Genomic DNA, 16626 nt, shown 5'->3' with positions numbered 1-16626 from the left:
CGAATCAAAATTTGAAGTGGACAAGGACAACCCAAGTTGTTATCAGCGCTCAGTTCAGAAGCCTGCATCTCTGATGGTATGGGGTTGCATGAGTGCGTGTGGCATGGGCAGCTTACACATCTGGAAAGGCACCATCAATGCTGAAAGGTATAGCCAAGTTCTAGAACAACATATGCTCCCATCAAGACGTCGTCTCTTTCAGGGAAGACCTTGCATTTTCCAACATGACAATGCCAGACCACATACTGCATCAATTACAACATCATGGCTGCGTAGAAGAAGGATCCGGATACTGAAATGGCCAGCCTGCAGTCCAGATCTTTCACCCATAGAAAACATTTGGTGCATCATAAAGAGGAAGATGCGACAAAGAAAACCTAAGACAGTTGAGCAACTAGAAGCCTGTATTAGACAAGAATAGGACAACATTCCTATTCCTAAACTTGAGCAACTTGTCTCCTCAGTCCCCAGACATTTGCAGACTCTTATAAATAGAAGAGGGGATGCCACACACTGGTAAACATGGCCTTGTCCCAACTTTTTTGACATGTGTTGATGGCACGAAATTTAAAATCAGCTTATTTTTCCATTAAAATGATACATTTTCTCAGTTTAAACATTTGATATGTCATCTATGTTGTATTCTGAATAAAATATTGAAATTTGAAACTTCCACATCATTGCATTCTGTTTTTATTCACAATTTGTACAGTGTCCCAACTTTTTTGGAATCGGGTTTGTATGTATAAACTGTTTATATAATAAAATATGTTTTCGTAGTTTGTGTTGTCCCTTATCAGTGCAAAATTATCACAAATTAAAAAGGATTCATGCCAATATTGTCCAAACCCCCACTTTTCTAGGGTGTTTCCAAACTTTTGGAGGGCAGCGTATATAAAAGCAGACAGGAAGCAAAGTGGGAGGGAGAAAGGTGGACGGGATCAGGAAAAAGTTCTGCGAGCCAGGACTCAAACTTGGGTCGCCCAAAGACATCTTAAATTATATTTTTAGTAGTGGAAATTTAGCTAGCTATAACTAGCTAATTCAGAAAATGCTAATTGGTAACACAGTGCTTTGATAACATTAGCATAGCATAGTAATTGCTGAAAGAGTACGGCAATATAGAACATATATGATATACCTGTTCTCAAACTAATCTCATGCTCCACTTGTCACCATGATGGTAACCCCCCCTCCCTAAATTAGGATATTAGGATAGCAAAGCATTAAACTCTACTAAACCCCCCACTTAACATTAATCTTGCACAAAAAAAAAAAAAAAAAAACATTATATAACACTTAATTTTAGCATTTATTCTCACTTTCGAGTGTTAGGGTAAATAGAAATACCTGCCCATCAGGTAAATTTAAGTTTGTCTAAATTAAAAGAAACAAGTTTGTAAAACTCAATACAATGAAACAATTCAGTTTACTTAAAATGTGTCAGTTTCATGAACTCAAGAAAAAGAAAGTTCTAAATATTCATAAAAGTTCATTTGATTGAACTAATTTGTTTAATTTGTGTTTGCCCTACTCAAACTAATTAATAATTTTTGAGCGTTAGGGTCAGTTGTTGTGGAACACAGTGTTCTGAGTCTTATAGTTTACTCAAAAAAAGGACATTTACTCACCCTCATGTTGTTCCAAACATGCATTTTCTTTCTTCTTTTCATGCTTTTTTTCCACGCAGTTACAATAAATGGGGAGATGTTCAAAGCTTTCAAGCTTCAAAAAGGACCATAAAAGTAGTCTATATGACTTGCAAAATGTATTTCAAGACTTAAGATAGCTTTGTGTAAGACTAGTGATTATTCAAATTATTCTTAGTCAGTTATTTTCAATGAATCATTTGAGAGCTTACATTATTTGATGCCAATAATTAATGATTTTTTTTTTTTTTTTTTAGAAGTTTCTAACAGCAATTATCTTTGGTATTCTTTGGTTTCCAAGTTAGTGTCTGACTCTCTGAATGACCCTGAAAAGTCATAAATGGGAGGAAAATAGAGTGTTCAAGTCATTTTCAGTGAATCAATTGATTCAGTTCACAATTCTGTCTGTGATTCATTCACAGTTCTTGTGTTCACCCCACTGACTCTGGAGATGGATTATCGGTGAATAACGACTTGAATTCAAGTCTGCTTTTATGATACATATAATTCTTTTACGGTGCTTTTGCATCCCCTTTCAAGCTTCAGTTTCCATTTATTGTCATTGCATGGAAAAGACTGCTCAAGATGTTCATCAAAACTTCTCCTTTTGTGTTCCACAGAAGAAAGAAACTCAGAAAGAAAGTGAGTAATTGATGAAAGAGTTTTCATTTTGGGTGAATGATTCCTTTAAGCCTGAGGGAGATGAGATGTCAGCCATGATTCAGAGTGGCTCCTTTTATCAATTTGTTTATTTCCACTTCTTGTTTCTTGATCTCACTGGAGAATCGCTGGAAAATATACAAGTGAAGTCATTCATTTTGATATTTTTTCCCTTACTTACCAACCCACATAGCTCTGTATCATGTAAATAGTAGCTTTTTTGGATGACTCTGTATGCTGCAGTGGAACTCTCTGTAGCTGTGAAATAAAAGTAAATAAATTTAGAAAATGCTCAAAGTTCAAGATTGTTTATTTTAAAAAATGAAATTATTATTAGCCATGACAAAGATGATGCGCCTGCTTTTCGTGCACCATGCATGAATAATGTATATGAAGCCTTGGGCTATAGATTGAGTGTGAATATTCATTAATTTGTTTGCCCTTTGGGAGGTAATGCATATTCAAACAAAGGCGTGCTCAAGCCCCTGTTTGCCAACTTGTCTGTCCACAGTTTGTGTGAGTAAATGACGGAATAAGCGCCGATAGCTCACTTCAGCGGGGCTCGAGTAACTGTCTGTCCCTCTTAACAACTTTACAAGGACATCACGTCAACTTTGCTAGTGGGTAAATGGTTTAAACTCAGATTACTTATTTCACAGAAGGAACCTAGCTAGCTCTTTAAGTGTTAAATCACTAAATCCTATTACCTAGCCGGACAAAATCAGCTCTGATTGCACTGATAGGATGCAGCAGACCTGCTCTGCCCAGGTCAAGACTAATAAGCCTCAGAATAGCCAATTGGTTTCAAACAGGGACTGTCCCAAACAAACAAGTGCAAACCAGTCCAACTGCACTGTGTACACTGGACAAAAGCAGTGTCCTTTCCAGTTGCAAACCATTCCATAACGCTTCTTAAGATAGAGAGTATGTTACACAAGCAGGCCAAACTGATACCAGAAATTAATGGAAAGGTGAGGACATGAATCAAGGGTTCAGGTATTTGCTGGTGAACATAACACCATTAGCCCCTGCTGGTAGATGTCGTAACTACACCATCTGGACTCCAAAAAACACCTTTTTTTTTGTTTTGTTTTGTCTTGAGCCTATTTATTTATTTGTTTAATTATAAATAATAATAATCTACTAGTTACTATGCCTAATTATTACAATTATAAATAATATTAATAAATTAATATTATTGTTTTTTTGTTTAATAAATGATAATTTACTAGCTACTATTCCTAAATTATTATTATTGTTTATTAATAATAATAATAATAATAATTAAAATTCACTAATATTCACTAGCTAATTATTAATTATTTAATAATTACAATCATAAAATAATAATTATTAGTAGTAGTAGTATTTATTTTTGTTTGATAATAATAAATAATAATAATTCACCCTTTATGTATGTATTTGTATGTATGTATGTTATTTTTATTATTTTATTTTGTATTATTTTATATTATTATTATTTTATATTTGTTTTGCTTTGTTTGTTGTTAAATGTGTAATGTTCATTTAGTTTTTTGTTTTGTTTGTTTGGAGGCTGTTAAACGTGTGATGTTCATTTTGTTTTGTTTTCTTTGTTTTGTTTTGTTTGGAGGTTGTTAAATGTGTGATGTTCATTTTGTTTTGTTTTATTTTGTTTGCTTGGCGTCACGGCTCAGGATAGTGATGGACTTGGGACTGTGCACATTCTTATGGTGCCACCAGTGGTGTTGGGTGTAGTCGTTAATAAAAAATGAGTTTTGCTAAATGGAAATAGGACAAATGGTGTAAAAAGTCCACACATTGCATTTAAATGAACACGCATTTTGACTGGTAACGACAGTCATGCGTCATTTCATGACAACAGATGTAACATGACACTGTAATTATTTTTACGCCAGTTAGAGGGCGCATGACTTTAAAACGTAAATATAGGTCGTAATAAGGTGCTTGAACAACGACCTATAGGGTCGGGGGGGGGGGGGGGGGTTTTGGAGGACAGTCTGCTTTCTCCAGGTATTAGACCACCTTCATTTGAATGATAGTTGCGTTGTAGCACATTGTTTAGAATCATGATGGACATTTTATTTTTAAGTTATATTTATGGGCTTTTTGTGCCTTTATTTGGAAAGGACAGTAGAGAGCAGACAGGAAAGCATTGGGCAGAGAGGGGGGCAGGATCGACAAAGGACCCCGAGATGGGAATCAAACTCGGGTCACCGTGAACGCATTTGCGCCATATGTCAGGCGCACTAACCACTAGGCTATCGGCGCCGACAAAATCATAATGGGCATTTGAAGGACAATTATCCAAAACATCCTAGAGGAAGTGTTTGAAATTTTGTTAGGTGAAATAAAAAGAAATCACTTTACTGTAATGAAAAGCAGTGTTATAAATAATGATTTACTGCCTTCACTTCACCTCCTGCTCTGCAAACATTCATTCACACTGGTTACAGCACCTCTCACCTCCCAACGCAGAAATGCTATTGAGGACAAATTGCTTTTGTTTAGATGTTGATTTGCGCAGAGTTCATCAGCGACCTCGAGATCTGGCTGTTCTCAGAGTGAGGGTGGGGTACGGAATGGACCAAGATGAATGACTCATTAGCTGTAGATGGATCACAGTCTGTAGGCCCACACGGACATTTCTGTCATTAATATTCCAATTTAATTATTCTGCCGGCTCGGCACGCATGTTGACTTTGTAGCCCTAATTGACACGTCACCATGTGATATATGAATTATAATAATGAACGTCATTTTGGTTTTAATAGTTTGTGTGTTGTGCGCAACGTGTGTGTGTGTGTGCGCAAGTACGTTCATGCACCGAGGATTCATACATACTAAACACTCAGGCATTTATCAATACAGTCTAATCAGTCTGTTACTGTCTCAAACACTCTGACCCAAAAGGTCATCAGCAGTTCTAAATGAAGTGGCATTGAAAATGTAGAAACTTTAAACTGAATGATCTAATTCTGTACACAGGCAAACGCTCAGTGCAGGATGACCCAGATAGCCTGTGGGCTTTGGTGGGTTGTGTTCGAGATAAAACCAGTGTGTGTTTTGTCATTGTTAACACTTCCTATTCTGACGGGTGTCTGTGGAGTCATTTGTCATTGCAGGGAATGTGAATAGACAGTCTTGTTTCTGCTTCTCTGCTTCTGTTACCTGTGCTCACTGGAACTGAAAGGAAAGAGAAACATAATTTCCTCTTCCAACCTGAATGACATGATGAATTACACATGCATTTATACTTATCTCTGTTTTATTTCACTATTCCATCCAATCTGATCTGTAAACAGGTTATTTATCAATGCATAGCCATGTATAGGGTGCTAGTGTGAGAGGTGAATCAAAACCTGTGCATCAGCATGTCTTAATCTCAAAGGCCATAATCTGGGATTATTCCTCATGCGGAAACGGATCAGTTTTGGCTCATGTGCGATATTGGTGATAATTTGCACATGCTTTTTGCATACAAGTGTGTTTGTATGTGTGTTATTTCATTTGTGTGTGTGTATTGAAATGCACTCATGCATGTATATATATATATATATATATATATATATATATATATATATATATATATATATATACATATATATATATATATATATATATATATATATATATATATATATATATATATATATATATATATATATATATATATATATATATATATATATATATAAATGCACGTGTATGGCACCAGAGCTGTCATCATGGTGTGGGAGTGTGGGAGGAGCACAAGTCAGTCGAGTGGACCATGATTGGTTGGTTTTTAGAGTAAGCCTCTGTGTTGCCGGATCTGAGAAACAGCTCAGATAGGGTATAAATGATTATACATGACAGAGCCCAAGATGCACGTTTTGACAAAAGACCTTCAGGATGTTCAGACCTGGGTAATAAATGAGTCAGTTCTAGGCAGCTCTATAAAACGGTCATGCTATGAAACAAGTGAATTTTTCAGTTAGATCAGGTGATTTTTAGAGGAAATATTTGTAACCTTATAAAAAAACACACACATATATATATATATATATATATATATATATATATATATATATATATATATATATATATATATATATATATATATATATACACCAGATTTTTTTAAAAACAAATTTATTCAGCTCATAAAATAGCATTTTGTTTATATATATATTTATATATATATTATATATATGTGTGTGTGTGTGTGTGTGTGTGTGTGTGTATATATATATACATATATAAACACAGTCTATGTATATATTTATATATAAGCCCATTCACTAAATGCTGTATTATGTGTGAACTGATTAAAATTGTTTAAAGAATCTGGTCACACTTTATAGTACCTTTAACTACTATTTACTTATCTGAAAACATTGTTAGGTATGTACTTCTTGTGTTCATGTTGTATTGCAAAACACTTTTACTATTGAGTTGGGATACAAGTAAAGTTAGGGACAGGTTTGATGGTATGGTTAGTTTTAAGGGTGGGTTAAGGTGTAAGGGTCAACAGTATAATATGTCATTACAGAAATGCATTAGAGATGTAATTACATGCATGTACTTTTAAAATGTAAGTACATTCAGTGTAAAAACATGTATGTACACAATAAGTGCATTGTATCAAATTATTAATTTAAATGATAGTAGACACTGGGTCCAAAAATACTTGAAATTTTTCTTTGTTGTTCAAGGATGCTAAAAATACACTGTAAAACACAATCAAGTTCAGAATACTCCGTTTTTGTAGACACCGTTTACCTCAAAAAATGTAAGTAAAGCAACTTATTTTTTTTAAGTAAACAGTAATTATAAATAACAATTAAGTCAAACTGAAAATGTTTCATTTTAATTTTATTTAATGTTAAGTCCATTGTACCACTGTAAAAAAAAATGTTGGTTTAACTTAAAAAAGTAAATTACCTGGTTACCTTAAAATTTTGAGTTCACTGAAATAGAAAATTTGAGTTAATACAATGAAGGTGATTGGTTTGATCTGAACCACATTAATTATTTCAGAAAAAATGTGATAAATCATAAAAATAATTTTTTGCAGTGTATTGTACCATACATACATAATGTTTCTCATTTTTCAATTATTTTGATGCAGTGGTTGTAAGTTCAGAAAACTCAAAACATTTAAGTAAAGATTATTTTAGTGGAACTTAAAAAATTATTTTGTACTACACAAACTCACTAATTACAATTTAATTGAATAATAAATAAACGAACACCTATTCTTTATGGTTAAGTGTTATTTAGCAACAGCACCACCATCAAAGACACTATCATTATTTATTTGCATGAACTGTTAATCAACAATGCAATATATATATATATCCTTAAAGTTTCACAGCCCATTCTCGACCTAACCACAGGCACTACTCTTCACCACGATGGTAACCCTACAAAACTTTAACGTCACAGAAACCTTTAAATAGCCTACCAAAATAACAGAACATTAAACAATAACACATCTTCCCCTGTATTAATCTTGTGCAAAAACACACAAAATAACACTGTGTAATTCAACATTTATTCTCCTTACACAGTGTGATGCAAAGCATGCTTGGAACTGATGCAACTCAGTTTAATGGATTCTTCTAATAACGTCGGTTCGAGCAACGACGGATAACATCACTTTATATCATTCAGTAAATTTAAAAATTATAATTTAAGTATAAGGGTTTACTCAAAAATGTGGAGCTCCACAAAAATAAAGCTAAACTTCTCGTTCAGATAATGTAATTGTTTTAAGTTGCATCAATGATTTAACAGACTTTAATTGCAGTGTACTCAATCTTGAGTATTACTGTTCGGGTTTACATAAAATATGCAGACTAAATACTGATGTTCATTACATTCAATATATATAGTAGTGCATATATATTAACATATATATTAGCTTTAATAATGTCTACAACATTCAGTGGTTGTGTAACTCTCATTTCAAGTGCTGCGGGCTGCATTATCTCGTGCATTTTCCTGTTTTTAGCATCTTGGATTACATTTCCAGCTGTGTTTTTTTTAATAAGTTCCTCTCAGATGGACTCAGAGGTTAATGTAGAGCAGAGGTAGCTCTCGCCTGTAGGCGCAGCATAAATGAGATTGAACACTGACTGTCTGTGTGTAAGACTGTTCCCACAGCTCTTACAGGTTTTGAACAGGTTTTGCTCCAGGGATTTCATGTGCAGTGAGACTGCAATTTCCAGCCCGATATAAGCCTCTCGGCTCTTTTGACCAGTTTCTTTACTGCTGTCATATTTATTTACCAGCGTAGATTATGAACATGTATGATTGCATGCAAAGGGTATTTTGTGGTTTTAAAAAGTATGGGATTATTGATCTGCCATCTTAGAAGAAATGGTTCCTTAAAGGGTTCTGTCACGCACTTCATAGGGTTCTCATAATTTGTGGATTTAATTTTAATTAATGTTTTACTTTGATTAAATTTCATGAATTACAATAGCTTATAAACATATTTTATCACTAGAAAACATGAAAGTATGCGATCATTTAAAGTCTCCCTGTGGTGAAATTCAAGTTTTAATGTTGTTTATAAGTCTATTGTGTTTTTAATATGCTTTAAGACAAACCATGTGCAAATGTGTTGTAAAAAGGGATACCTTTGTGCAGCGTTTACCTCAGTAAGTTGACCGAGCGGATCTCTGAGCTCGTGCGAGTGAGTGGAGGCGGGGCTAATTAGCATATTCATAGATCCCCGTATACTAAATGAGGCAAGGGTGTAGAGTTACATTCATGGTATTTTAAGGCATGAAGACATTTTTTTCTCAGGAAAAAGAACATTTAAATATGTGATTTTGGTGATCAAAGATGAGTTTTAAGGGATAAAATTATTGACCACAGGGCAACTTTAAGACATTTCTTCTTATATAGAGCCTTTTTGGCATCAAATTGAGTTTTCTATACAGAACCCCATTAAACCTTTTTTTCTAAGAGCGTATAGTATTAGAAATGTAAACATATGGGAATTTACTTTACAAGAACATTAGATTGCATCCATTTTGAGACAACATTTGCTCTTTAAAAAGACTGATCAACAAACAAACAAAAAAAACCATCACATTGAAAAACTAATTCAGTTCAGAGTCATATTTCTGAAAGCAGTGTTATTTATTAATGCTCTTAAAGTGAATAATTTTCAGTAAATATTCTGCTAAAAAAGCAGCACTGCATTTTTAATTAACCTTGTTTTTAATGCATGAATAACTACTTTATTTAATCATGAACAAGCCTTTTTTTAAAAATCACTTTTATATAACAATTTGCAAATAATTTAACAAATGTAGTTAATTTCTAATTAGTCTAGTAGCTAAACAAACAGTGCCCAATTAATTTGTTTTCACTTGTGTTGCCAACACTCTATGTAGTAAGACTGTTTGTTTTATTTTTGTGTTTTTTGATTGAAGTTTGATTTTGTGCATGTCTAATCTTAAAGGAAGAATTGTTCTGCTTTCACTTTAGATGTTCGCTGCATTTATAGCCGTAATCTGGCCGTCCCTTTCCCACACGAAAGTGGTATTAAACTAGGCCCATTCAGAAGAATTTAATGCAGCATAATCTGCTTTTCAAGCCCAGATTAGATATTCACATCAGAACAAATCATCAGGATGACAGAGTGCACAAGCCGCAGGCTTTGAGTATATTATTTTCTCTCAGCATTATTCTGGTTGGTTGCAGGAGAGAGATGTAATGGGCTCTAGTGCTGGATGTTTTAACACACACACACACACACACACACACACACACACACACACACACACACACAGATTATTCCGGAGAGCTGCCAGAATGAATATTAAAACATTTTCAGATTGTACACGTCCAATGCCTTATTACTCCCATTCTACGGCGCTAGTCATAAAACTAGCCAAAATGGAAGGTGACATAATACGGAGCTGAAATTGAATAAAATAATGAACACACAATTTAATACATCAGCGACATCGCTAGATCAAAATGGAGGCCATGCCATGATTTAGGACATGTGTGTGAAATAAGAACAATTTACTTATTTATGACACAGATTTATGAAGGTGATCCATGACATCGTTATAATGACCAATGACAGAGCACTTCTGACATTGTCAATGGTGAATATATGAGTGTTTGTACACAGATGAGTGTATGTATGAGTGTGCTGCTGTGCAGTCAGGTAGCAGGTGAGAACGGTTGTGAGGGGAGAGGGTAACGATCAGGATGGTCTGTTTTTCAGTCAGGCCTGTCAGACCTGCGGCTCAGCAGCCTGTCAATGCCAGCACGAAGCTGAGAGACTGGAATACATTTCATCCCTGGTCTCCTACAGGTCAGCAATGACAGGCCTGTTCTTCAATTACCAAGCATCACTGCTTTCTCTCTCTGTCACATACAAATACACACACCTGTGCTCATGCATGTGTCCCAGTAGAGTGGTGTATGTATGCGGTTTAACTGCATGTATTTTATGTGTGCATATGTGTATATGGGTGTTTCCTTGGGGACTTTTCACACACTAACTAGTTTATTTGTCCGTTAACTGAATCAAACAGTGGATATATTTGCATAACAGGAGAATTCTGTGATTTTTGTCTTATTTTTCTGAACCAACAAATGACATTTTCTTTACATTCAAAAATGAGTATTATGAGCATTATGTGGTGGCATTACATTTTAGACATTTTTGTATGAATGTCTGTAATTTTGTCATATTATGCAAAAAAATAAATAAAATTATTTGAAATGATCATGCATTTTCATGCATCATATCTCTAGCTCTTCTTCTGACACTGTAAACAAGTAAACTAACTTTTGAAATCTGGGTGAAATTTGTGATTTGTTTAAAAACCAGCGTTGGGGAAAGTTGCTTTTTAAAGTAATGCATTACAATATTGCGTTACTCCCTAAAAAAGGTAAATAATTGTGTTAGTTTACTTCTTCTCACCTGGGCTGGGCTTGCTTGTTTGTTTTTTTAATAACAACAAAAAAAGTTCTGGTTTTGGCAAATGTCAAGGCCTTTCACACTAAAAGTGAAATAAATAATACTCAGGTTGAAGGAAATGCATATTTACGCCTGTACAGTAGAGGGCGCAGCTCAAACGAGCTTTCAGCTGTGCTGCCATTCTGGATTAAAGAAGAAAAGGATACAGGAGAAGGAAGTTCAACATTCTTATTTCTAAATCAAATTGAAAGTATTTTTTCCTTATTAGTATGGTTGAATTAGGTCATTGAAGATCAGCAGACATTAGTTAATAAAGTGAGATTAAATACATAAAGTATATCTGTGTAATTTTATATAATTCATTATTACAGGTTTGCATAAAATTTTGAGAGTGTTTTTATTCGTTTTGATGAATACTGAATGTTTTCCTGCAACTGAGATGAGTAAATGCATGTTTACATTTAGTCTAGAACTACAATACCCATCATGTTCACACAGCGCACACAACACCTCTGCACTTTATTTCTCTCAACATGGGGACAGAAGAGCTGTCAGTCAATAAATGTGAAAAAGTAAGTTGCGTTACTTATTTGAAAAAGTCATTTAGATAATTTGTTGTAAATTGAAAAAGTAATGTGTTACTTTACTAGTTACTTGAAAAAGTAATCTGATTACTTAACTCAAGTTACTTGTAATGCATTACCTCCAACACTGTTAAAAACTGATCATGTTTTTAATATATTTCACTCAGGGCCCTAACCACTATAAACATTGAGGGGGGTAAGTCCCCTCCAATAATTAGAAATGGCCAATTGTTTTTTATGCATAAAAGTGTGCTTTTAAAAACCTTAATAAAAAGCCATAATAAAAAGAACATATGTAATAGTTGAAGAAATGCCCTTATTTGTACATGTGTGCATTTGTAAGTATTCAGTATGAATCTTTGCATGTGATGTTAAACTGTTTAGGTGGCATAATTAATAACTAAATCTCAACACTATAATGCATGATTCTTGACAAAGCATCTTTATCTCATGTAGATTGTAAACTGTAGCTTTGCATACACACCCAAATGAGTGGGTTATCTAATAATCAAAGCTTGAACTGAGGGCCATGCATTTTAATGGGACCTCTAGGAGAACAGACACATGACCTTACAATAGAATAGATTTAAAATAAGTCAATACAATGGGAGATTGACCAGCTGGAGCCTGTACTCTGTGACCCAGGTCAGCAACCATCATAGATCCGATTCCATGCCCTCTCATTTAATTACATGCTCCTTTTTAAATTGGAAACAGCTCATTTTGGCATCATTTTCAGTAATGACTGTCCATTCACCCTCTTGATTCTTCTAATCAGATACATTCTGTTCTAATAATTTTCTTTATAATAACGTTGTTTAAATCATTTTTAAAGCACAATGGTCCCAGTTTAGTGCTGTTCTACGCGCTAAACAAATAAATAAAACATCATGTGAGATAAACACCGTTTAACACCGAGTTCAAATTTAAAGGGCCAGTTCACCCCAAAAATAAAATTGTTAACATTTCAAAAAGACATATGATTTACCTTTTTTCATCTTATATTATCACTGTTTCTATGTCATGATGTGAAATTACTTTATAGTAAAAGCCGTCTTAGTTATAGTGATTCAACTTGAAGTTGTTAACTTGACTCTCTAAAGAGCTTTGCTGATTTTGGAGAGTTTGTAACACCACAATCAACAATCAAACATAATGAGACTTTCAATTATCTTCCCCTCTGCTAACTGAACACAATATCATCCATATAGTTATCTCATCTTTTTGTAAACGTAATTTGTCAAAAGCATAAAAGGTTGGAGGCGTATTGTCAGGTTCTGCTCTTATAGTTTGTCATTGTAACTTTTAGTGTGGTGATTTATGCTTTTGAGAAGGGCTGAGAAAGTGTTCACTTTGCTCTTTGCTTTCAGACCCCTTTTCAGAGAAATGCATGCAGCCTGAAGCTAACAGTGTCAGATGTAAAGGACCTTCATGTTTCTCTGTGGCTGAAGTAACCAAACAGTTCTGGATAGACGGTAATGCTTACCATTAATAGAGAGATGGACTCAACAAAACACAGGCCTCGGAGGTTTGAATCTGTGGGCATCTATTGTTAGCTGTGAACGCCTGGCTGCCATCCCATAATATCTGGAGAGCTTTTTGTTCGCTCAAGCCTGTCACCAGCCGCTTTTCCTCACATTCTCCATAAGCAGCTTTTGCCTGATAGGCAGTTTGTTGTGGATTTCCCTTTGATAGCTTCTGAAACCGACCAATTGGTTGACAATTTCAAACTGACATTAGCACAGCTGTTTTCAAAACAGTATCAATAAATAAGGTACGATAAAACATTAGTGTAATTCGGTCTATGAATCTAGTATGTTGCTCGGTTAAAGGTTCAATAGAACAGAAACATTTTTTGTTATGCTTTTTGATAGCAATCACTATGTTAAGCGGTCTAAAAGTATTTTTATAAATATATTTCATCTGTGTAATGCGTATGGACTATAAAATGTTTAGAATGATAGCGCTCCCTGTCATTCAACGTGTGTTTACATACCACTGCGCAGCCATCATCGCGTTTATGTGCGCTAACAACCTAACTTTAGTTTAGTGTTACTCACTGTACTGTAAAGTTTTCTCACCGGTGAATGACACATGATGTAATCCAATAACGTTGTCTCCGGTTTTTCTCGCTTCTGGTCTTGTGTTTTGGAAGAGGCGTGGCTTTGGACGGCGATTTGCAGGGAAGGTGGTATCGTATGCTTTCAGTGCTAGCAGGCTAAAGTTAGCATTTCCCAGATTGCACCTTTCTAATAACTACTTTTTATAATCAGTTTATGATTTTATGATCAAGTTTGTGGTTGGTCAGATTTTTTAAATGTATTTAAAGGATTAGTTCACTTTCAAATAAAATTTTCTGGATAATTTACTCACCCCCATGTCATCCAAGATGTTCATGTCTTTCTTTCTTCAGTCGGTTTCAGTGCAGCTTCAAAGGGCTTTAAATTTAGCGAAACGATCAGTCATTTTCTAAAAAAAAATACAAATATATATGCTTTATAAACACAAATGATCGCCTTGCAAGTGCTTCTGCTTTCCGAATTCTTCAAAACGCTTACACTGTATGTCCTACGCCTTCCCTATTCAACTTACGGAACGAATGCGGCGCCAGTTCCATTTTTTCCATAAGTAGAATAGGAAAGGCCTAGGACATGAAGTGTAAGCTTTTTGAAGAATACAGAAAGCGGAAGCACATGCAAGGCGATCATTTGTGTTTATAAAGCATATACAGTTGTATTTTTTTTTTTACAAAATGACCGATTGTTTTGAAGCTGCACTGAAACTGTAATTTTGACCTTCAACCGTTTGGTGCCCATTGAAGTCCACTATAAGGAGAATAATCCTGAAATGTTTTCATCAAAAACCTTAATTTCTTTTCGACTGAAGAAAGGAAGACATGAACATCTTGGATGACATGAAGTGAACTAATCCTTTAAAGGTGCCCTAGATTATGTTTTTAAAAGATGTAATATAAGTCTAAGGTGTCCCCTGAATGTGTCTGTGAAGTTTCAGATCAAAATACCCCATAGATTTTTTTTAATTAATTTTTTTAACTGCCTATTTTGGGGCATCATTATAAACGCGCCGATTTTATGCTGCGGCCCCTTTAAATCCTGTGGTCCACGCCCACGGAGCTCGCGCTTGCCTTGAACAGTGCCTTAACAAAGTTTACACAGCTAATATAACCCTCAAAATGGATCTTTACAAAGTGTTCGTCATGCATGCGTCGGATTATGTGAGTATTGTATACTGTTATATTGTTTACTTCTGATTTTGAATGAGTTTGATAGTGCTCCGTGGCTAACGGGTAATGCTACACTGTTGGAGAGATTTATAAAGAATGAAGTTGTGTTTATGCATTATACAGACTGCAAGTGTTTAAAAATGAAAATAGCGACGGCTCTCTTGTCTCCGTGAATACAATAATAACCGATGGTAACTAACATTTAACAGTACATTAGCAACATGCTAATGAAACATTTAGAAAGACAATTTACAAATATCACTAAAAATATCATGTTATCATGGATCATGTCAGTTATTATTGCTCCATCTGCCATTTTTCGCTATTGTTCTTGCATGCTTACCTAGTCTGATGATTTGGTTGTGCAGATCCAGACGTTAATACTGGCTGCCCTTGTCTAATGCCTTTCATAATGTTGGGAACATGGGCTGGCATATGCAAATATTGGGGGCGTACACCCCGACTGTTACGTAACAGTCGGTGTTATGTTGAGATTCGCCTGTTCTTCGGAGGTCTTTTAAACAAATGAGATTTATATAAGAAGGAGGAAACAATGGAGTTTGAGACTCACTGTATGTCATTTCCATGTACTGAACTCTTGTTATTTAACAATGCCAAGATAAATTAAATTTTTCATTCGAGGGCACCTTTAAAAGAAGAAGCCTGCGTTTATTTGTTAAAAATACAGTAAAAACATTGTGAAATATCATTACAATTTAAAATAACTGTTTTTCTATTTTATATTTTTTAATGTAATTTTTTTCCTGTGATGCAAAGCTGAAATTTCAGCATCATTATTACAGTCGTCAGTGTCACATGATCCTTCAAATAAAAAAAAAAGCATTATAATAAACTTGAATTTTTTTAGAATTTTTTAGAATTTTTTTAGAATTTTTGGTCATGCTTGGTCACTAGCTATTTGCTAGCCAAAGAGTTGAAGTTGTATGCAGCCTCCATTTCTCTCAGTATTATGTCCTGTGTCTCAGAGGCTTCAAATCAATAACCGAACCACTGATGGAATTTGCAGCATGAGTGCACGCGAAACTCAGGCCGAGTTCTGTCCGGCCCAGCCCTGGCCAGCATGCGTTCTTATTCAACACTTTTTATTTGACTTTTCAATGCAAGAGGGATTGTATTTTTCATTAGGATTATTTTTTTTCTTCTTTTTTTGCTCAATATAGTTCCCCGAGGCTGAAAGAAACTGATATATTTTTTAAAACCGTGGCAGACCCTTTTCCAAGTAGGTTTCATAAGACAGGAACACTGAGCAAGTGAATCCATGAGACCGTCCGTAAGAGCACTGTGCACCTAATTCATACTGATGGATCCAGGTCATCCCAGTGAGGCGGCCTGATGGGTCTGTTCCTGACTTTGACTTACAATCCGGGATTGTAGAAATACATTTTTTTAATTCTAAGAATTGTGGGTTGGATGTTTCCTGTGGGAAAATGGTCACCAGAAATTAATCTTAGTTTGCTGCCCTCTTTTGCATCAAACTTTATTTCCATAGAAATAATCAGTATTGAATTGAATTTTGTTTGATGTTTC

At 34.8% G+C, this 16626-nt stretch overlaps 1 long non-coding RNA gene across 1 annotated transcript; it reads right to left on the bottom strand.

Moving 5' to 3' along the window:
* Positions 1–856: 856 nt before the first annotated feature.
* On the bottom strand, positions 857–14100 carry LOC125258629. Its single transcript, XR_007182657.1, has 3 exons — positions 13916–14100; positions 13321–13532; positions 857–2567 (listed from the first exon to the last, which is right to left on the bottom strand). It is a non-coding gene; the product is annotated as an uncharacterized LOC125258629 (long non-coding RNA).
* Between the last annotated feature and the right edge of the window lie 2526 nt (positions 14101–16626).

The sequence above is a fragment of the Megalobrama amblycephala genome, linkage group LG22 (assembly GCF_018812025.1).
Source record: "Megalobrama amblycephala isolate DHTTF-2021 linkage group LG22, ASM1881202v1, whole genome shotgun sequence".
In the NCBI taxonomy this organism is placed as follows: domain Eukaryota; kingdom Metazoa; phylum Chordata; class Actinopteri; order Cypriniformes; family Xenocyprididae; genus Megalobrama; species Megalobrama amblycephala.
This window is presented reverse-complemented; position numbering and strand designations above follow the sequence as displayed.